We start from the raw sequence: 22995 nt of genomic DNA on the forward strand, positions 1-22995 counted from the left end.
GCAATAAACAAATAAAAAAAAATACGGTGTGCAAATTGAAAAGGAAGAAATAAAATGATCTCTGCAAACACCATGGTCTCATATATAGAAAACCGAAAGACTCCACAGAAATACTGTTATAATAAATAAACAAACGAAGCAAAGTTACAAGATACAAAATCAACATAAAAAATAATTTGTATTTCTACACACTAATAATAAACAATCCAAAAGGAAAAGAATTTTATTTATAATAGCACACACACATGCACATAAATATCTGGAAATAAATTTAACTCAGGAGGCAAAAGACCTGTACACTGAAAACTCCCCAAAAAATGCTGAAAGAAATGAAATACAGATAAATGGAAAGACAGCCCATTTTCATGGACTGGAAGACTTAATATTGTTAAGATGTCAATATTACCCAAAGCACTCTATAGATTTAATGCAATCTCTGCCAAAATCCCAGCAGTATTTTTTGCAGAAATAGAAAAAATCCATCCTAAGATTTATGTTGAATCTCAAGGGACTTTGAAGAGACAGAAACAATCTTGAAAAAGAAGAGCAAAGTTGGAGGCCTCACAATTCCTGATTACAAAACTTATTATGAAGCTACCACAATCATAACAGACATATAGACCAATGGGATAGAATAAAGAGTCTGGAAATGAACGCTTGCATACATGGTCAAATGATTTTCCACCAGGGTGCAAAGACCATTCAATGGAGAGAGGGCAGTCTCTTCAACAAATGGTTTTAGAAAAACTGGAGATCCACATGCAAAAGAGTAAACATAGATCCTTACCTTATACCATAGACAAAAATTAATTCAAAATTAGTGAAAGGCCCAAACCTAAGAGCTAAAACTCTAAAGCTCCTAGAAGAAAACACAGAAGAGAATCTTCATGACATTGAATTTGGCAATGATTTCTTAGATATGACACCAAAAGCATAGGCAACAAAAGAAAACAGTAGATAAAATGGACTACACACACAAAAAAGAAAGCTTCTGTGCTTCAAAGAACACAATCAGCAGAGTGAAAGGGCAACCTACAGAATGGAAAAAATATTTGCAAATCATATGTCTGATAAGGGGTTAACATCCAGAACATAAAGAACTCCTACAAGTATGGGGCGCGTGGATGGCTCAGTTGATTAGGCATCTGACGGTTGATTTCAGCTCAGGTTATGGTCTCAGGGTCATGGAATCAAGCCCCGTGTCAGGCTCCATGCTCAGTGGGGAGTCTGCTTGTGGGTGTCTATCTCTCTGTCCTTCAGCCCTCCCCGCCTCTCTAAAATAAGTAAAATAAACCTTTAAAAAAAAGAATTCCTACAAGTCAACATCGAATAAATAAATAAATAACCAGACTTAAAAATGAGCAGAAGACTCTAGTTGATGTTTCTCTAGTATGATACACAAATGGCCAACAAGCATAGGAGAAGATGTTCAGCACCACTAATTATTAGGGAAATGGAATAAGAACCACGGTGAGATGCCTCATACTCGTTAGGATGTCTACTTTGTAGGGATGTGGAGAAATTGGAACCCTTGTGCAACCCTTGTTGGTGGGAATGTAAAGTGGTACAGCCACTGTGGAAACAGTATAGCAGTTCCTCAAAAATATAAAATAGAGAGTTAACTACGACCCAGCAATTCCACTTCTGAGTATATTCCCAAAAGAACTGAAAGCGGGGTCTTGAAGAGATATTCATACAACTGCATTCATAGAAGCCACTATTTACAAAAGTCAAGAGGTGAAAGGAACCCAAGTATCCATCAATAGATGAATGGATAAATGAAATGTGGTATATACAGACAATGGAATATTATTCTGTTTTAAGAAGGTAATTTTGTCAAGTGCTACAACATATATGAATCTTAAAGACATGTTAAGTGAAATAAGGTAGTTCCAAAAAGACAAATACTATATGATTCCACTTATATGAGTTAGCTTATGAGGTACCTAGAGTAGTCAAATTCGTGGAGACAGTAGAATGGTCATGGCCAGGGGTGGGGGAGAGGGGGAAATGGGGAGTTGTTATTAAAATGGGTATGGAGTTTCAGTTTTGCAATAAAAAAACATTCTGGAGATTGGCTGCACAACAACGGGAATATAATTAGCATTACTGAATTGTACATTTCAATTGGTTAATTTTATGTTATGTGTATTTTACAATTAAAAATTCGTAATTGAAAAAAATTACTAGCTTCTTAATTCATGAAGGAGAAAAGAAAGAGCCTACATACCAAATAATATTAACTCAAGCTTATAAAAGATATAAAGTCAGTCTTTAAAATGTAATGTCCTCTTTTAGGTGAAAAGCTCTTCTGGAAGAGACTTAGAATCTTACACTCCAAGCTCCCCAGCTCTTTAGCAGATCCCAAAAACTTCTGGACATTTCTTCAAGCAAACCTCTCTTACAAGACAGAGAACTGTATACTTTTTAGCAGGTGTTAAACTGAAGAGTAGCATGTAACACAGGACAAATAAGGGAACAAGTCCAAAACTCAAAAAGTAACTCTTTTCCAACATTTATTTAGCTGAAAGTATGTTGTGGCCAGAGCACTATTCTGAGAGTCAGAGGACTTGAGTTTTAGTCCCAACTCTGCCACAAAAGAACTTCCTGAGCTTAGACAAGCACTTCATTGTCTCCTTTGTAAAAAGAGCAATCGGGCAAAATTACTAAGGACGCTGCCCACTCCTCCTCAACACACAGGAAGACATGTTAGGCATCTATTTAAAGCAGAGATTAATCATCTTGCTTGTGTATTCTCGAACTTATAAAAGAGTAGCAAAGACAATTCAGTATACTGAAATCTTCAAAGAATTGCTAGAGAAATCTGGCAAAATCCCATCCTGTAACACCATTACTGCTATTACAAATTGACTTGAAGCTGTGTGGTGTAAACTGGAAGTTGGTGTCACAAAATGCAATTATGTACACTCTGCATCACATATCCCTACTGAGGGTAATTATGTCTGCACTCTGGGACACGGAGGCCTCTTCCAACTACAGAGTGTATCACTGGTGGGGTCATGTTCTCGGGGAAAGTAATTTTCACTTGGGTAGGTTTATCCCCAGAAACTGCTCCCAGTCTCTGCTAATGTGAGTGTTATGACAGGACTCAGGCCCCACCCCTGGTGCGCAGGAGGGGCATGGCAATGTTCCAGGCAGTCCAAACAGAGCTCAGGGCCTCACCTCCCACCTGCCCCTCCTCCCACCACTACCTCCTGCCATGTACAACACTCCACGGAAAGGACTGAGGAAGAAAATGTGTATTTCTTTTCTTTCTGAAAAAAAAAATAAATAAACGTTCATATCATGTTTTAGAGTCTCCAGCGAAGTTTTCACATGCTTATCTTATGTAATCCTCACAAGAACGAGATGAGGTAAGTGGTATTTTACCCTTTTCATAGACAGAGAAACTCAGACTCGGAGGGTTGTGTGGACTGTCACAAATGACAAAGCCCATAAATGGGGCATCCTTACCAGAGGTCACTAATGAGACCTGAGATCTATCAAGTTCTTGTCTTCAGTCTCTGAAAACATTGCTGCTGGGTCCAACCAACAGTGTGTACTCAATGCCTGTGGACTTTATAGCAGACGGTCACAAGCTGCTTTTAATATAAGGAAGAACGGCTGGAATACCAGCTCCACCTCTTGCTAATTTATAACTGGGTTTGAGTTACTCTTTTCTTCATTCATTCAGCAATATTTACTAAGTGCCCTCTGTGCCAGGGGATGAACATGCTAATTTAAATAGCATGGTCAGGAGACTCTAAGGCAAGATGAATTTGGGGTTTCAAACAAAGAGAAGCCCCCTGAGACCGAAGCATAGAGAAGGAAGAGAAGAAATAAGAGAACTAAGCTGGGCCATATTATAGAAGATCTACAGGCCAAAGTAGGGAGGTTGGATTATTCTAATCACAACAGGAAGCCACTAAATTTTTAAGCAAGAGAGTACCACCATCTGATTTATATTAATTGCTCATAATGCAACTTTTCTAAGCCTGAATTTCCTCATCTACAAAATTTTTATAATAATAGTAGCTACTTGATATTTTCATTGAGAAAACTCAATTTGACCAATGACAGTTCAATATATAATAGCTACCATTATTATTATTATTATTGTTATTATTATTAAGAGATGGATAACATTTACATATGATATCATAATAAGGAGTATAACAATCAGAATATACTATATAATACTCATAGCTCACACTAAAGGTGTAAATTTGCGTATAGACACACAAATTTCTAGCCAACTTCAGTTTGTGAAATCCAATTAGAAAATCTGGAGATATCTGCTGCTTTGTGACTCAGCCTTATTCCCTGGGAGACGTGAAGGAGAACTTAAACTGTTTCAGTAGAGATTATCTTGTTCTCTTCCCTCCAACTTTTTCTTCTTTCAGGTTGGGTCTCCAGAAGGCATCTTTGGCTTACTTGTACCATCCCCATCAAAAACTGTTTGCTATTCACCAAACCATTTCCTCTTCTTCTTGGAGTCAAAGCTGGATTGCCTTTCCCAGCTGCCGTTGGCCCCTTAGCAGTACCCTGGAGACTAAATGTGACCAGAGGTGATTTGTACCACTTTCTGCTCAACCTACCCTGTAAAATCTTCCTACATAATATCCTCTGTGCTCTTCCCCTTACCCTGGCTAGATGTCTATGCCCAAAGCAATGATGGAAACTATGAATTAAAGATGGTGGAACCTCCGTGAACCTGGGTCCCTAAGTGATTTGCAGAGCCGAGTCCTCATGCCAACCTGGAACCACCTGGGACTTGCTACATGTTTAAGTCCAAGGTAATGGGATCCTGCACTCCATTTCTACAGTCTGGTTATTTTAAAAATCTCAAATGTTTGCGACCTAATTTCTGAAAATACATCGTTCTTAATAAGAAAGCCCTCAACTGACCCTCATAAGACCCTGAAGGGTCTTCTCTGTTTTGATGGCATATTTTTCACCTTCCAGCTGCCTCTGTCCATAAGCTTCTCTCTTAGATAGCAACCTAAAAATTGCTACGCTGGATTTGTATCTAGTTCAGTGATGAGTATACAGAAAAGGAATGCAGAACCTCTATTTAGGGACCTTCAACCATAAACTTAACTCCTCCTTGAAATTATTTTAGGTTCAGCCCACTCTGTGTGCTCAGTGCACTGTGCTTCCCCCAGCAGAGCTGTATTTTTGGTGTGTCTGTCTCCTCCTCACAGCTCCCGAGGGTACACTCAGTGTCTAGTGCAGCTTTGCGTCCTCAATACCTAGCACTGTGACTGGCCCCTAGGAGGTTCTTAGGGATTGAATTAATTGAGGGGGAGGGTGTTAGAGTTTTCTAATTTTACTGATTTGACACAGACATTAAGCTCTTCTGCCCCGGCAGGTGTCATTAACTAACATCCAACAACTAACTACAGGCAATATCTTAGACTCACTTTAGCAATGTTCCCAAGGCAACAGTTCTCAGTCATCAGTGCCCCCACCCAAGCTTCCCAACAGGGCTGTGATGTCTACATCATGTCCACAATGCTTTCTTCTGTATGAATCATGAAGCTCTAACTGGAGGCAGGGACAGTGGTGGCTTACCACCATACAGAGCCTGGTAAACACCTTTGCAATTCCTGGCCTGCCCTTGGTGCTAACAAGAATGTGAGTGGTGCCCATCTTCCCCTTGGTACAGGACTAGGCTTCCACATGTTAGAGGATCACTTAAAATAAAAAATTGGCCTTGTTCACATTTTTAAAGACTTTTTGGCTCTCCAGCAGTCTTATTTGATTTTGGCAAGGGGAGAACAAATCACCATGGTCCTGTTCACTATAATTTTGTTGTTGTTGTTTCAAATTTGAAAATGTCAGAAAGAAGTGGTAGGGACCTTGAGAAATAGTGCTCCAGTGGAAGGGCAAAGGCTTGGGAGTTTGATAGATCTAGATTTGAATTCAAATGCACCGTTTTCTAGCTTTTGAACCTGGGCAGCTTGTTAAATTCTCTGAGCCTCAGTTTTCATGACTGTAAATTGGGAGTGAAAATAGCACCCACCTCAAAGGATTGCTGATAAAAAAGTGAGATAATGTATATGCTTAGCACCATACCTATCATGTAGTAAGTAACCCATACACATACTAACTATGATGATTATTATAAGCATCATTTTGGTTTTTTTGTGATTATCTTGGTCCTTAATTTTATAATTGAGTGAACTGAGGCCTGAAAAGATTAAGTGATTTACACAACTAATGAGGAGCAGAGAAACTGCAGTAAATCAGATTATTCAGAGCCTCACTCTGGGGATCTGCCCATCACAACACGAGTTTATCCTCATGCCCCAGGTTCTCAAGATCCATACAATGCTCCGTCCATTTGGAATACGATTCCATTTGCTTTCAAGACTTTCAAACATTGTCAGGAGAGAGTTTTCCTGCCTTCAAGGCGGTCTAATCTCAGCACAATCTAAAGATGTAAATAAAATATATTCCAATCACACACTGAGTTGGAAAAACAGATGTTCTAATATTATTTCCAAGATAATGTCCATAGGAAGAACCTGGAGATAATTAGGAACCTTTCTAATAGGTTTTGTAGGTGAAGAAAGTAGACACTCAAGCCAAGTAAATAAATGAATTCAAGGGACACTAGGATCAGAGATATGTAGAACATATCTCCCTCAGGGAGGAGCATGGGGGAAAGCCTGGAGAAGGATAGTAGCCACTGATGGTGAGAAAACTCAAGAAGTGAGCTACTCACATACCACAGAAGTCTCACACTGAACTCACATTCAATGTGTCTTTAACTGAATCCATTATACCCAGCTCCTCACTAGGCCTTCTGTCACTGACTCTGTGGATTGCCTTTCCAATCTCCTGTCCCCAAGCCAGAAATCTTTGCTTCACCCTCAAATGCTCCTTTTTCCTCAAACCAAGCCATCAACAAACTCTGTTTTTACAACCAAAAAAACTCAATCCAGACTTGGAAACTGGCCTCACCTCTCATGTCCCCTGCCATTGTTACGTTGGAGCATGGGCTGTACCTGTTGGAGATAGTCCAGCAGCCTCCTGTCTCACTCCCCTCTCTTCTAGAAGTCATCACAGCATGGCAGCTGATACAGAAAATCAGCCATCCTTCAGTCGGGTCATGCATGTGCTTCTGTTTCAAATGGAAAAAACAGACATAAATAAGGCAATTAGCACCAGAGAGTGGGAGATCTTGTCAGCCACTAAATCAGTGAGAACATTTTGTTTTGTTTTGTCTTTAAGTAATAAACATCTATATCTGATTGCAGAAGAGAATCTTAGTTTTGTTTCTTAAGCTGCAGGAATAACTAAACATTTTGATGTTAAGAATTCTCCAGCTCCTTCCACACTTGTAAGATAGTAATAAAGAAATTTTGGGGTTTTCATGTGAAATAAGAATGAATTAGTTGGACAATAAGTCTGAAAGAAAGATGAAATATTTCAATCTCTTTCTCTGAAAGACAACACAATCTCATCCTGGTGACAAAATGGAGACACGTGATATCATTAGAGAATAATACAAGTTGCCATTTGTAGTATGAAGTGCAAAAAAAAAAAAAGAAAGAAAGAAAGAAAGAAAGAAAGAAAGAAAAGAAAGAGATAGATAAAGCCCCAGAACAGTACATGAAACTCATCTGTGAACAACTTGTTCCAACTTCATAATGCTGTGTATTTCCAGAACATTAAAAACTGCTTCAGTCCATTTTTTAATGCTTGTCAAGTTTCCGGGTCATTTTAGGTGAACACTATTATCTGTTATTTCAAAACACTGCAAATCATCATCCCAAGAAAATGTAGAATTTCCTAGAATTTAGCTTGTACTGTTTTCAAACCGTTTGTTCTACTATAGTCAGATAATGGAAGAAATATGCATCTTTGGTCATGACTATTTGCTATAAGGCAACCATGAATGCTTTAGTAAATTGAATTTTCTTCAAAATCAATTTTCTTTTTCTTATTACTAAAGCAATCCATGCTAACTATGCAGAAGAGACAGAAAATGTCGACTAGCAAAACAAACAGAAAGAGTTAGAATCATCTTTTATTCATATGCATATACGTATTTAAACAAGAATAGGGTAACATAGCACACCATTTTGTAACCTTTTGCCACTTAATATATTATGAATATTTTTCCTTAACAAATACATTTCTGTGGTGTTTTTGATGACTGTATAATATTCCATATGGAATATTTCAATATTCCATATTGGCCCATGATGCACCAAATCCAGTGATTTTCACACATTTCGGACTCAGGACTCTTTATGCTCTTAAAAATTACTGAGGACTCCAAAGAGTTTTTGATTATGTGGGCTGTAACTATCAATATTTACCATATCAGAATTATGAGATATTTTAAAATATTTTACTAATTCATTTTAAGATCCCAGTAATAAACCAACTATATGTTAACTCAAATAACACTCTTATGAAAAATAACTATCTTTCCAAAACAAAAAACTTATAATGAGAAGAATAACATTATTATACATTTTTGCAAATGTCTCTAAAGTCTGCCTTAAAAGAAGACAGCTGATTTCCCATACCTACTTCTCCATTCAATCTCCTGGTGATATAACACATTGCATAGCCTCTAAAACACTGGTGACAGAATGAGAGTAAAGAGGACAAATGATGTCATAGTACTATTAGGAAGAGAATGTAATCTTATGGATCCCATAAAAGTATCTTGGGGACCTTGCTAAAAGAGTCTTTGGGACCCCCAGGAATCCCTGGACTATGTTTTGAGAAATGCCGATCTAACCAACGTCCAATTTGTGAACATCTGTAGTTTATAAACTGCATGATAACAGCAATACTTTCAAGAATTTTGAGTACTTTATTTGTTTATTTTTTAAAGATTTTACTTATTTATTTGAGAGAGAGCGAGCATGAGCAGGGGGAGGGGCCAAGGGAGAGGGAGAAGCAAACTCTCTGCTAAGCAAGGAGTCCAAACCCCGCCTCAATCCCAGGACTCTGGGATCAGGACCTAAGCCAAAGGCAGAAGCTAAACTGACTGAGCCATCCAGGTGCCCCTGAGTACATTATTTAATAAGCCAACAGAAAGGTTAGGACATTGCCAATCATCAACATGCAGCAAAAAATTTTCAATCATTGAGAAAATAATAACCATCTATTAACTACCTTGCACATAGTAGACCCTTCACCAAGAACTTGAGGCATTTTTGCACTAAATTCCTACAACACTGTGAGCTGAAGTATCCCATTTTTTAAAAAAGATTTATTTCTTTACTTTAGAGAGAGGGAGAGTGGAGAGGAGGGGCAGAGGGAGCGAGAATCTCAAGCAGATTCCATAAGGAGCACAGAGCCTGACACAGGCTCAATCTTACCACCCTGAGATCATGACCTGAGCTGAAACCAACAGTAGGCTGCTTACCAACTGGCCATCCAGGCACCCCTGGAGTATCCCATTTTTAATGATGAAAAAGATTCAGAAAGTTTAGCAATCACCTATGGTCTTCCTAACTGGAAAGCCCATACTATCAATCCCAACATTATATACCACCTCCCATGAGGCAGAGAGAAGGGGAGGGTGGGAGATGTGGCGCAGGGGGAGTGCAGGTGACAAGTGGAGGGGTGAAGTATCAAATCATGCTGGGTTAGCATATTGACATACCCATTTCATGTTGATCTGTCAGAGCTTAACTAAGGAATTGGGAGAATTTGATTTTTCTAATACTTTTAATTTTACCTACGAGATAGCTGAATCACTCTAGATGTAGCAGTGACATAAAAATCAAAACATTTACATAGTCTCCATGATGCAAATAGTTTTTGTGTAGATGTTTCTGTCACATGTTTTTTACTGCGCCCTCTTATTATTTCCATATGTTTGCTTCTTCACACCACTGAATAATTTCATTGATGCACTGATAACAGTAGTAACACATACTAGCTTCCCTTGTTGAGAGGCATCTACGTACTAACCCCAGGCTAAATGCTTTGTATATTATCTGCACTTTATCTTTACAACAATTCTGCAAAATAGGTGTTAATTATCGCCATTGTACAGATGAAGAATCTGAGGCTTCAAGAGGAAAGAGGCTTAAAGTAGAGGAAACTAGGACTGAACCAAAGCCCGTGTCTTTTTTTTTTTTTTTTAAGATTTTATTTATTTATTTGACAGAGAGAGACAGCCAGCGAGAGAGGGAACACAAGCAGGGGGAGTGGGAGAGGAAGCAGGCTCCCAGCGGAAGAGCCCGACGTGGGGCTCGATCCCAGAACACTGGGATCACACCCTGAGCCGAAGGCAGACGCTTAACGACTGAGCCACCCAGGCGCCCCCAAAGCCCGTGTCTTTAACTGCTCGCCGCTGCCTCCGTCTCTTTCTGCTCTATAGCACACAGTAAATGCCAAAGGACTGAATGAGGAGAATGTGAACCCACTACCACCTGCATCCCTAGGCACCGCCAACCTCCAGTCCAAGAGCCATGAGCCTCTCCGCACGAAGGACAGCAACTCTGTGCTCACATCCTGTTTGACTAGGTCCCAGGTACAAGATCTGGCCAGTGTCTGCCTTCTGATCCACAATGGTGACAAGCCACTGAGCACAGCATGCACTGTGATTACTTCTTTCTTTTAAAATAGCATCAGTCATTTCAGAAAGGCTGGATTATACAATATGTTGGAAATTCATAACATTTCTTTCTGGAGTTGACACTGACCACTGACTCAGATATCTATAATCAGGTTCTGGCCCTGGGCCATGTTTTTAGAAGAAAAACAAATTCCTGTAAAGCATTCAAAGTGGGATGATCATAGCAACCCCATGACAATTACAGAACATAAGGATGGAGCTTCTAAAATAGGTTGAAATGTATAAAATACACTGAAACTTCTAAAAGAGCCTGAAAGGCTTTGGAAGAAAAGTTCTGTGTAAGATTTTTAAAAAATTATATATAAAGCCAAAGACTCTAATATGTATATGCAAAACTATTTATTCATGTTAGCACATGAATGAAATGTAGCGTACTGAGAATATTTAATAGAAGCAAAAAACATCTATACAGACCAGATATCATCTTAGGCCCCTTGTTCTTAAAAGATCTGGAGCAACAGGAGTTGAGCCCAAATCCACAGCCTGGGGAGAATCCAGAGCCTCCTCCCCATTTTCTATGACTTCAGGGACATCCTTTCCCAGGCCTTACTCTGCCTTTCCATCTGTACTGTCTCAGTTCCATATCCTGTCCATCCAGGCACAGAATACAGCCCCAGCACTACGTCTCCCTGACCCCCACACATACAAATCCACCTGCACGCAAGCACTGTGAAGGTCTGAGGACTTCACTAATGATTTGGGGATTAATGGCATCTCATGCCCTCCTACCTCACCTCTTCCCTCCTTTCTTTTTCCTCCTCCTTCTCCCACTGGATTAATAAGAGAATTCTTTCCTTTCACACGTAGAGAAATTTGACTTATACCCAGCTGTCTCGGTTCTCTCCCTCTCAAATAAATGCTATGGCTTTCCTAGGAGGAACTGGAAAATCAAATTGTCTCCATCTCCTTACATATGTCCATGTCCATCCACAACGCATGAAGAGTCCATGGCTCTTTGCAACTGTGTTGCATATTTATGGGTTAGGACTCCTTGGTTTGCAAGGGGTAGAGAGGCAGATCAAACTGGCATAAGCACACAAGAGAACCCACAGGCTCATGCAATTAAAAAATCTAAGAGTCCGCTAACCACGAATAAAGCTTGATGCAGGGGCTCAATGGAGCCAGCAGGGTCTCCCTACATCACTCAGGTCTGTTTCCCCTCTAAGGCAGGTCCTCTACAGGTGATGGGCCTTTAGATTCCAGTCTTGGAAAAGGCTACAGTCTATTACTAGATCATTATGCAGTTGGTCACATGATGTCTGTTTATGCTTGGTGCCTCGTACATTGCCTGGAACATAATGAGAACCCAATAAATATTAGCTGAATTCAATTATTCGTTTAACTAATATTTATTCAGGGCTTATATGTGTCAACCTTGAGAATACATTAGCACACCAAAGTTTCTGCTCTCATCCAGCTTAGATGCTGCTGAACAAAGTCATAAACAAATTAGTTAATTTCACATAGTGAAAGTGCTGTGAAAAAATTAAATGAGGCAATACAATAGAAGGTGACCAAGGTGTGACAGAGGGCTCCCTTAGAGAGGGTTAGGGAAGAATCTCTTTGAAGAGGCAATATTTGACCTTACATCTGGATGGTAAGAAGGAGCCAACTATGTGAAAACAGGGAAGAAAATTCCAAGCAAAGAGAAAACCAAAGCAAAAGCCTTATGGCAGGAAAGAGTTCAGCAGGTCTAGTAGATGAGAAGATCAGTGACACTGGAACATTACAAATAAGGACAGTGCTATCATATGAGGTCAGGGCGGTGGGCAATTGACAAATCAGGGGGGCCGACAGCTCATAAGGGGTCATTTGGATTTATTTTGGTGCAATGAGAAGCTATTAGAAGATTCTACATGAGAATGATGTGATCTGACTTACTTTTTTATGGTAAAATACACATAACACAAAATTTACCATCTTAATTTTTAAGTGTACAATTGTTGTGCAACCAATCTCTGGAACTTTTTCATATCACAGAACTGAAACTAGACCCACTAAACCACTCTTCATGTCCCCCTCCCTCTGCCCCTGGGAACCACCGTTCTACTTCCTGTCTCTATGAATTCGACTATATTAGATCTCTCATATAAGTAGACTCATACAACATTTGTCCTTTTGTGACTGACTTACCACCTAGCATAATGTCTTCAAGGTTCACCCATGTTGTAGCTTGAGTTTGTGTCAGAATTTCCCTCCTTTCTAAGGCTGGATAATATTCCATTGTATGTCTATACCATACTTTGTATATTCATCTGCTGACGGACACTTGAGTTGCTTCCACCTTTTAGCTATTGTGAATACTGCTGCAATGAACATGGGTGTACAGATATCTCTTCAAGACCCTGCTTTCAACTCTTTGGGGTATATACTCAGAAGTGGAATTGCTAGATCATAGGTAATTATATTTCTAATTTTTAAGGACTTCCATACTGTTTCTCATGGTGGCAGCATGATTTTACATTCCCACCAACAGCGCATATGGGTTCCAATCTCTCCACATCCTCATGACACTTGTCATTGGCTGTTTTTCACATTCATCCTAATAGATGTAAGGTGATATCATGTTGTGCTTTTCCTTTGCATTTCCCTAATGTTTAATGATGCTGGGCAGCTTTTTATGTGCTTGTTGGCCATTTGTGTATCATCTTTGGAGATATATCTTTTCAAATCTTTTGCTCATTTTTCAATCGGGTTGTTTGGTTTTTGGTTGTTGACTTACAGGAGATCTTTATATGTTCTGGATATTAACTCCTTATCAAATATATCACTTGCAAATAGTTTCTCCCATTCTGTAATTGCCTTTTACTCAGTTATGCCCTTTAATGCACGAGTTTTTAATGGTAGTCCAACTTATCTGTTGTCGGTTTTTTTTGTTGTTGTTGTTGTCTATGCTCCTGTTGTCATATCCAAGAAATCACTGCCAAATCCGATGTCATGAAGCTTTAACCCTATGCTTTCTTCTAGGAATTTTATAGCTTTAGCTCTTACATTTAGGTCAACTTACATTTTTAATATATCACATGGCCCCTAGTGGGAAATGGACTGCAGAAAGGCAAGAATGGAGGCAGGGAGATCTGTTAGGAGGCTCTCCCCATAACAAGAGATTATGGTGACCTGGACCAGAAAGGCAGCGTGATGGTTTAATCCAACTGAACAAGCAAACACTGAGTGTCTTCTGCAACTAATACCAACTGTGGAGAGTTTATTGTGTGCTAGATGTAGCAGAGGCTGCTGGCTACTATTCATGTTCCTTCTCTTTTTTTTTTTTTTTTAAAGCAGTTGTTTTATTTTTTTTTTATTTTATTTTTTTTAAAGATTTTATTTATTTATTTGACAGAGATAGAGACAGCCAGCGAGAGAGGGAACACAAGCAGGGGGAGTGGGAGAGGAAGAAGCAGGCTCATAGCAGAGGAGCCTGATGTGGGGCTCGATCCCGTAACGCCGGGATCACGCCCTGAGCCGAAGGCAGACACTTAACCGCTGTGCCACCCAGGCGCCCCTCATGCTCCTTCTCTTTACTATGAGAACATCGGTCTTGCTTATGACGCCAAAATTGTCTCCTGAAATATCTGCCCTCTCAGATTCCTTTACAATCAGGAGAGGCTTGTTGAGGAAATGAGGAAAGTTCTGGGCTGTGACACATAAACAGAAGTCTCATAGAGATTTCTGGGCAAGTTATGGCTTTCCTGATAAAGGCATTATCCTTTCCTTCTTCCTTCTTCCTGAATAGGACATGAGGCTGGAGGTGGAGTGGCCATCTTGTTATCATGAATTAACAAGCATAAAAAAGAAAGCCATATGCAAAGAAAGGCAGAGCAGAAAGTTCGCAGGAGTCTGCGACACTGGCACCATCCTAGTCTCTACAACAGCCCTGCACTGCTTCCCACGGGACTTCCTGATATCCCAGGAAAACAAACCCCAGCGTGGTGAAGTCGAGAGAGTTGGAGCTTTAGGACACGTGGCCAAACACAAGTCTAACTCATACACAGACACAGTGCTAAGCATTTAGACACCGTATTTTTTTGGATCCTCAAAACAACTTTATTAAATAGGTTCTAGTAGTTCCCATTTTATAGATGGTAACACTGACACTTACACACAAAACTGTGTTCTGTATGTGAGACACTGGCTGAACAATAAGAAAACACAGAAAAACATAAATTCATGAGCAATGGCATCAGAAGATCCAGACATCTCAAGAACTATATACAAGTAGAAAAAAATAAATAATTCAAAAGGAAAATGAACAACAATGATCATCTCACTCATCTGGCACACTCCTACTCATCTGTAAGACCCAGCAGAAATGCCCATTCCTCAGTAAGATCTTCTGAGACCCGCCCCCCAGGTCTGCTGTCAGTGCTGCAGTCCTCTCTCCTCACAGAGCCGTGTAGTCACATCTGTCCTGTTATTGTAATTGATGTGCCTATACCCCCTGTCTCAACCACCAGCCTGTGAGCTCTTGAAGGGGAGTAACCAGGTCTTTGTCATTCAGATCTTCCTACAGGCAAACCCAATACTTGGTACAATAGGTGGAGTGCATGGTTTTGAACTGAATTAACTAACGAAGTCCTCATTCATAACATTTAAAAGGTGATGTTTTCTGATTTTCACACTGAGAGCCCCTGCAAATGATGAGGTGCCTTGAAGCAACTCTGAGAACTGACAACAAATTACAAATGTTACAAATTAATTATTAGGAGGAATCATGAAAGAAATAAACTGCAGTAAACTAAAAATTGCAATAGTGCAAATCAGGAGCTTCCCTGAATTTACGTGGAAAGACAATGTCTGCAGAATTTACAGCAAACTGAGCAACTGCCTCAGTTTGCTTTGATTGTCAATTACCTGAGAATGTTTTTTTAGCAGCTGTCCTCAGTAAGACCAGAGTCATGACTGCCTTTTTGCTTTTCCTTTTTTCTTTTTCTTTCTTTCTTTCTTTCTTTCTTTCTTTCTTTCTTTCTTTCTTTCTTTCTTTCTTTTTTTCTTTCTCTCTTTGGCAAGGTCTACAAAAATAAATGTTTGAAAACTTTAATTTATGACAGGTATCAAAAGTTAGATCAGGGTTCCCACTAATCTTGTAGGAACACATATGCACTGTTTACTGGAAAATTATAAAAGCACAAACAAGATTCCAATAGGAAAATAATACTCCCACACATCAGGCAAGTGGGGTCCTGTCTTCAGCTCCACACTTCAAAGGCTACTACACTCAGACTTCCTCTATCTGCTCCTCCCCAGTAGGCAAAAAATCCACAGAGCCTACTTCCATGTTCTTGGAACTCCAGAATTTCCTACACAAATGACCTCAATCCCACTTCAGGGACCAACTGCAGTTCTTTCCTGGGTCAGTTCTCTTGAGAGCAGACCAGGCTAGGCCCAAAGGATGGCCAAGAAGTGGCTACTGGTGGTGTGTGGGAGGTGAACAAAGCTGAAACATGCAGGCAGTATGGCCCCATGCATGCTCCCAAGGTTCTTACTGGGCACCTGAGGCAGGGACAAGATGGGCCATAGGCTGTGCTCTCCCTGAAAGTTGCCCTCTTCCAGTGCAGAGCTCCAGGCTGAGTAACAATGGTAAACTCAAACCTGGCCTCCCAAATGCTTATAGGGTATTTTTGTCTAAGTAGGAAGATAGAACACCTTTTATTTAAGTTTGCTATCCTGATTTTAACTTTAAAAATTAAGATGTATGTAGTAACTAGACTTCTGTTTGTACTCTCACCCCAGGAACTAATGTGAGCAATCAGTAAAGACAGAGACAACAAGTAAAATTGAAAGAGGAGAAGATAACACCTAAAGGACTAACAGATTTAAAGCCTTTTGCTCCAAATTCACAATAAGCGTGCGCTCTGGGAGGGGAAGGACCTCAGAGCCTGCCTAGGAGCCCTTGACAGAAAATAGATGCTCATTAAACATCTGTGGAGGGAATCAATGAGGAACAGGCATGTTCACTGCACGTTCAGTTCAACAGCCAACACTGCCTAGATGCTATATTTTGGGGTCCCTAGAAGGAAGCTCACCATGAGCGGCACCACCTCCCACTGGGCTCCAGCTCCTCTGCACCCCTCATGCAGTTAGCAGGAGCCCCGTTCTCTTAACCTCTGACCTGATGCCCCACCAGTATCTTTGAGCTCTCCCCTCCTGCCACATCAGCAGCCGACACCATGAACTCCCAGTCCCTGCTCATCCCCCAAATTCCTATAGCAATCTCCATATACCTCTCCTCATTAGAGTGAAGCCAGTGGCTTTTTCTTCCTATTAAATGTGACAAAATGTACTCTTTTCCTTTCCCACAGCCCCTAGCACAGGGCTTCACAGCCAACTGACACTGAGGCAAGTTTGTTGACTATTCACTGAGTGAATCTGGGATGCTGCAGACCCATTTTGAAACAGTTTTAGGTTGCTGATGCCCTGCATGAACACTTTGTGTGCACAGCGTAGGTTCTGGGGTCAAGCTGCCTGGATCCCAACACCCACTCTGCTACTTCCTACCTCCGCCACCTAGCACAAATCAATCTCAAGTCTCCTCTGGAAAAGGGAAATGACGCCAACTGTATACGGTTGTGCTCAGAATTACATGAGTCTGTGACTAACATAATAAAAAATATTATTTAAAAAAAAAGAATTACGTGAGTCGTATGTGTAATGCAGAAAGTGCTCAGAACCATGCCTGGCCCATAATAAGCACCTGATACATGTTAACTCTTATTTTTATCTTCTTTAATCTTTTCAACAACCTTACTTGGTTAAGTACTATTGTCCCCATTTTACAAACAGGGAAACTAGTGTTTGGAGGACTCAAGCGAAGGTCTAGCGTCACAGAGCTAGTGTGACAAAACTGAAATACGAACTGAAATCCCCCCACACCGGCCCTCAAGGGACTGACCCCTCCCTACACTGTTGTGACCCACAGGACAGTCACTAATGCCCCGTGACTCAGGGTGACAGTAACAATGGTGCAGACACCCAGGCAGGTGCAGACAAATCAGCCCAAACTGCCCTGTGGTTTTACTCTCTGGGAATAGGGAAGCACGGCTGGGGTAATTCCTCAAATCACGCAGCCCTTTTGAGTCAGGCCTGGGAATAAATGTGGACTGAATATTTGCTTCCCACGATCCTTCAGATCTGCCCCTCCACTTCCTCTGGCACGAGAAGCAGGCTGTGCCTGGAGTGCCCAGATTTGGTTGCACAACACGCCACTTGGGCTATATAAAGAGTCACATGGCAACCGCAGGAAAAGAAATTTGAGGTTTTGCAATGTGTACCATGACAGTTTAACATTTAATGGTTTTAGTAGCATGGGGCTGGCTAAGAATCTCGTCATCATTCGATAAATACCTGAGAGCTTGCCTACTTGATGGAACACTCCTGACCTTGACAACTGGCCACATCGTTGCTGGTAAAAACCACCTCTGCTCCTCCTCTCCAACATTTTCATCCCCGCCCACAACAAATGAAGCCTTTAATCAAAGAGCCAAAGAAAGTGGAAGAAGCTGTTTTTACCCTAATATGAGGTTTTAAGTTCTCCAAGTCGTAAGGATCTGACATACTAAATTTCTTTGTGGTAAAAAACTGTTTCATTTATTTAGAGTGAGAGCGAGTGAGCGAGCTGGTGGAGAGGCAGAGGGAGAGAGAGAGAATCGCAAGCAGACTCCAAGCTGAGAATGGAGCTCAACATGGGGCTCGATCCCATGACCCTGAGATCAAGACCTGAGCTGAAACCAAGAGAGTTGAACACTGAAATGACTGGAAAGGGCCCCTGTTTTTTTTTTCAACAGGCTCCCCTGTTAAAAAACGATTTTGTAGAACATACACACTGTGCACCCCTTGACAGGGAAACATACCAGGACACTACAGTAATGATTCCTGATGCCAGTAAAAAGCACGAATGAGTACGGATATTATTTTACTTTAATCTTTTAGAATTTCTTATTTTCAGAGGCTTTCATTAATCATTTAGTTCTCTCCTGTTCGGGTACTTTGACAAATCAGATTTAGCAATTTCTTTAAGGTCAAATCTTCAGAAATAGGCTGTCACTTAAGTAACAGTAACCAAAGCTAAATTGATCCAAATTTAAAGGGTAGTACTGAACAAGAAATAGGGTTCAATTTTTCTAAAGTTAAAAGAAATAACTAGAAAAACTTTTTCCATTTGAGTTCTATGCTTAGGTGAATTATGCAAATGACAACAAAACAGGCCAATAGAAGAGATTTGTTTTTCAAAACAATTTTTCAAATTATACATCATAGTTCATTGACAGGCCAAGAAATCAATTTAGTTGGTCACAAATAGCATTCTTTTTAAAAAGGAAAGAGAATAGATTAGGGTAAAAATAATCAGCATGCATTGCAGCTGGTAAGTATAGTTTTGCAAATTTTTTCTTTCAATTATTTATGTGTGTGTGTGTGTGTGTGTATTGGTAATGATTTGCAATCTAAAATGTATTCTTTACTGCGGGTTGCTGTAAAATGGTTTGAAAGCCCCTAGAGTACATCTCACAGTTAACACATCTTCTGCCCAGTCTTCTATACTATGTATCACTATAGTTTAGTACACTCAACAAATGTTTCTTGAATGCCTTATATGAGAATTAACATTCCTGTCCCTGACCCGGCACCCCGAATTATGTAAGAAAAATTCATTTATGTTCACCATCCTACAGTAAATTTCAACATGGATCAAAATGAAAAGAGTATTAGAGTTAATTCCCAAGTAAGCAAAAATTAAATTAACTAGAAAACACCATTGTTCAAACATACTGGTTGTTATTTATAATAACCCTTTGGAAACTTGAAACTGAAAACTACTTCCTTAGCTTTTTTTTTTTCCATCCTGTGCACACACTGATAAGTTATTGCAGGGCAAGGAGTGTTTGGGGAGGATATGAGTTAGCACAGAATTTTTCATTCAAGGAAAAAAATGTTTGTTTTGAGAAGAAATGTCATGTAAAAAATTGTACAGATTCAAAACTTTTTTTTGTTTTAATGTTTTTTTATTATATTATGTTAGTCACCATACAGTACATCCCCGGGTACAGATTCAAAACTTTTAAGCAATGTGTGCTTTCTGAAGCTTGACCGTGTCGCTTTCAGCATAATTTTCCAGTCTATTTAAATACTATGAACTTTAGTCATTACTTAAAAATTTACTTCAAGAAAAATTCCATCTCAATTACATAGATTCACTATCACAAACTTTTTAAAAAAGAATTTCTTTAGTCTGTAGCTTAGGACAATATCCAAACTCACTGATACTATAAGATTGTGCATTTGTGGGGGCTTTGTTCAAAAAATTAGCAGTGTTAGTAGAATGGTTGTTAAAACTTTTAAATCACTTTAATGTTTAACATTTAAAATCATTTTGGGTGCCTTAAGTCCTTTGGTGAATATCTCGCACAGGATAAGCTCTGAATAAATGTTGATTAAGTGGCATGTTGGGGTAGTTAATAAGTAAAATAATCAAGGAATCACAATAAAAAATAGCTAAAACACACTGAGCCTCTGCATGTGCCTGGAATGGGTTTAAGCACTTCATATGTGTTATCTCATTTCATCCTCGCCGAGTATGGAGGCAGATGTGATGCGACATTATGCCCGTTACACAGATGAAATCACCCTCTCAAGGTCTCACAGGTGGTAACTGGCAGAATGAGATCTGGGATTTGAGAGGGAGGGAAACAATCTTGTTCATAGTAGAGGTGAAAGGATAAGCGCATTGTGCAACTATGAGATTTGAGGGGGCCTCTCAAGCTAAGACAGTGCTCAAAGCAATTTCCCTCCCTCAGGCTCACACACCTGACACTTGGGTGTCCCGGATCTGTCAGTCATGTTTCTCTTCTACTGGAAACCTGTAGACATGCCCCTGCCCAAGGAGGCAGAGCCAGGCTGTTCTCCGCAAAGCACTGGCTGCCGGATGAATCAAGGGTAGGCGAGGTGGACCAGACACCCACTAGGTAAATTAACAAAGAGCCTCACCCAACAAGGGTAGTAATGGTGAGCCAATCTAGCCAAGCTAAGCTCCTCTGGGGTTTGACCTGGGAAGGATGAGAAGGCAATGAAGAAGAATGTGGGTAGAAGCAGAGACAAGAGAGCAACTATGTAATGGGCCACGAGAGAGACAAGGAGGTGAAAAAGAGACTACTACGTGGTTTTCTTATCCACGCATAGTTATATATTTAATTTTTGAAAAAATTGTAAATGATTCTTTTTTACTTAAGGTACTCACTAAGTTTCTTCTCCTAGCCAGCCTGTTTAAACTCTTGCTGTGGATATGAAACACAGAATTAAAACCATAGATGCTACTCCACGAGCATTTATTAACAATGATCTCATATTAACTGTGTCACCCAGACCTTGTCAAAGGTTGAGAGAGGTCTGTGTTTTTTCCAGTGTGTTCCTGGTATATGTAAAATTGTCAAAACACCTTTAGGCAAGTCGTAGAAAAGTTAAAGCTTCCCAGTGGACCTTTTATCCCTCGCTCTCATCAGTGGATCTCTGTGACCAAATAAACCTCATCCAGAGATCAGATCGAAATTCAGGACTTGAGGCTCTGGGTGAATGTGAAGCCGAGTAATGCTTTTTTTCTGCCATTCTGACAAACCTTGGAACTGTTTCAGGCAGGAGAGGACAAAGCCCAAATGGAAAGAAGGGGACCCAGGATGGATGTGTGGGGCGGAGGGACGTCTGGTTCCAGTTCTGGATGCAGGAGACTCTCAGCAGGGTCTGAGCACAAGTGCTGGGAACCCGTGAGAAAGACAAGGTTAGGAAGGAAGCATGAACACCTCATAAACATTGGGAGATGACAGGAAGAAGGCAAAATTAAACTGCTCACTTCACATCTTTGCTAGGGTCTAGCTCTCATCACACAAACATTTTGCCTTGGGTTCGTCTCATGACAGTAGACCTCATAACTCAAATTTCATAACATCAACATCAAATTTACAGCTTACAAAGGCTTTCACTCACCATGCTTAATTTTTACAACCATCACAGCGGGACAATATTGCTATTAACTCCATTTTACTGATAAAACAGAGGCCACTGCTATTAATTTTGGACAACACAGTGACAAACCAACTCCAAATCTGGGGATCTTTTCCAATGTGACACCCTGGACCCAGGGATGAAAACCTTCCCCAGACATCACTTCTGCCTTTGCCTGTCCATGTGAGACGAAGATAGAAGAAAAAAAGAAAATATCATTTCTCCAGAAAATAGAATCTTGATTCAATATAAATGGATGTTTCTGCTACAGCTATTTTATATCTAGGACTTTTTAAGGATTTACCTTCAGATGACTCCATCCCTTCTTAGTGCCCAACTATATATAGCACTTGTTATTTTGACACAAAAATGAATATTTCATTTAGGCAGGCTGATTGAAAAGGGTAACACACTATCTTGGTTGCCCTATTTAAAAAGAGATTCTTTATGCTTTCTTGAGGTTAAAAATAGCTTGATTTTGCAGTGAAAGCTTGATAGCACACATATACCATAGGAAGGGTACCCGACTGTGCCCCAGAACTGGTCTTCCTCGCTCTTTCTAGTCTGTTACTTGCTTTCAAGCTCCCTATCCAACCTCACAAATTCTTGATACAAAACAAGTAATTTTATCTTTTACTCATTTTTGTTTGAATCTCCATAAAAGTGCATGGAATTTTTACCAAAAGGAATGACAGCTAGCATATATTCATGAATTCATGGTTTATAAGATGGTTGTATAAGCATCACATACTAATAACACCTGGAGATCATTATTATTCCCTTTGTGTAAATGTTGATACTCAGAATAAGAAAGGTTGAGTAACTTGTCCAAAAGTGTCACAGCTAGTTAGTGGCAGATCTGGAATCAGAATCCGGAATAATGTGCTCAGTGTCTTCTCAATATTCCATGCTGATTTCTACATCAATAGGAAATCCAGTCAGGGCAATTTACTTAACAAAGAAGCAACAAAACCCTATTCATTTATTCATTCACTCATTCATTCATTTAACAAATATTTTCTGAGCCCTTGCTATATGCACTTTTCTAGGTACTGAGGCTATGGCATGGAAAAAATAAACTCTTCTATTTCAGTCAAGGATCCAAGTAATTATTAAGACACATACGTGTGTGTGTGTGTGTGTGTGTGTGTGTGTACATGCACCCACATAATACAAGACAGAGATAAATACTAAGGAGAAAAATTAAGCATGGATGGAAGAGCAACAGCTCCTTAATCACATACACCAGGAGAATACAGGACTGATTGTGGATGCTTTGATTTTGTGGTTTTAATAGCAAAACCACCGCAAACAACCCAACAACAATGAACAACCTATATTCATTTTCATGAAAATGGATAATGTGTGACATATTCATAGAATGTACTATT

General features: G+C 39.9%; 1 long non-coding RNA gene across 1 annotated transcript in view; it reads right to left on the minus strand.

Moving 5' to 3' along the window:
* The window catches only part of LOC121102930, a 202441-nt gene that overhangs the window by 114662 nt on the left and 64784 nt on the right, over nucleotides 1-22995 (minus strand). The window contains exon 2 of the long non-coding RNA XR_005835085.1: nucleotides 7014-7129. This is a non-coding gene — a long non-coding RNA (uncharacterized LOC121102930). The remainder of the gene's footprint in view (nucleotides 1-7013; nucleotides 7130-22995) is intronic.

Source organism: Ursus maritimus, unplaced genomic scaffold (genome assembly GCF_017311325.1).
Source record: "Ursus maritimus isolate PB19 unplaced genomic scaffold, ASM1731132v1 scaffold_16, whole genome shotgun sequence".
Classification (NCBI taxonomy): Eukaryota; Metazoa; Chordata; class Mammalia; order Carnivora; family Ursidae; genus Ursus; species Ursus maritimus.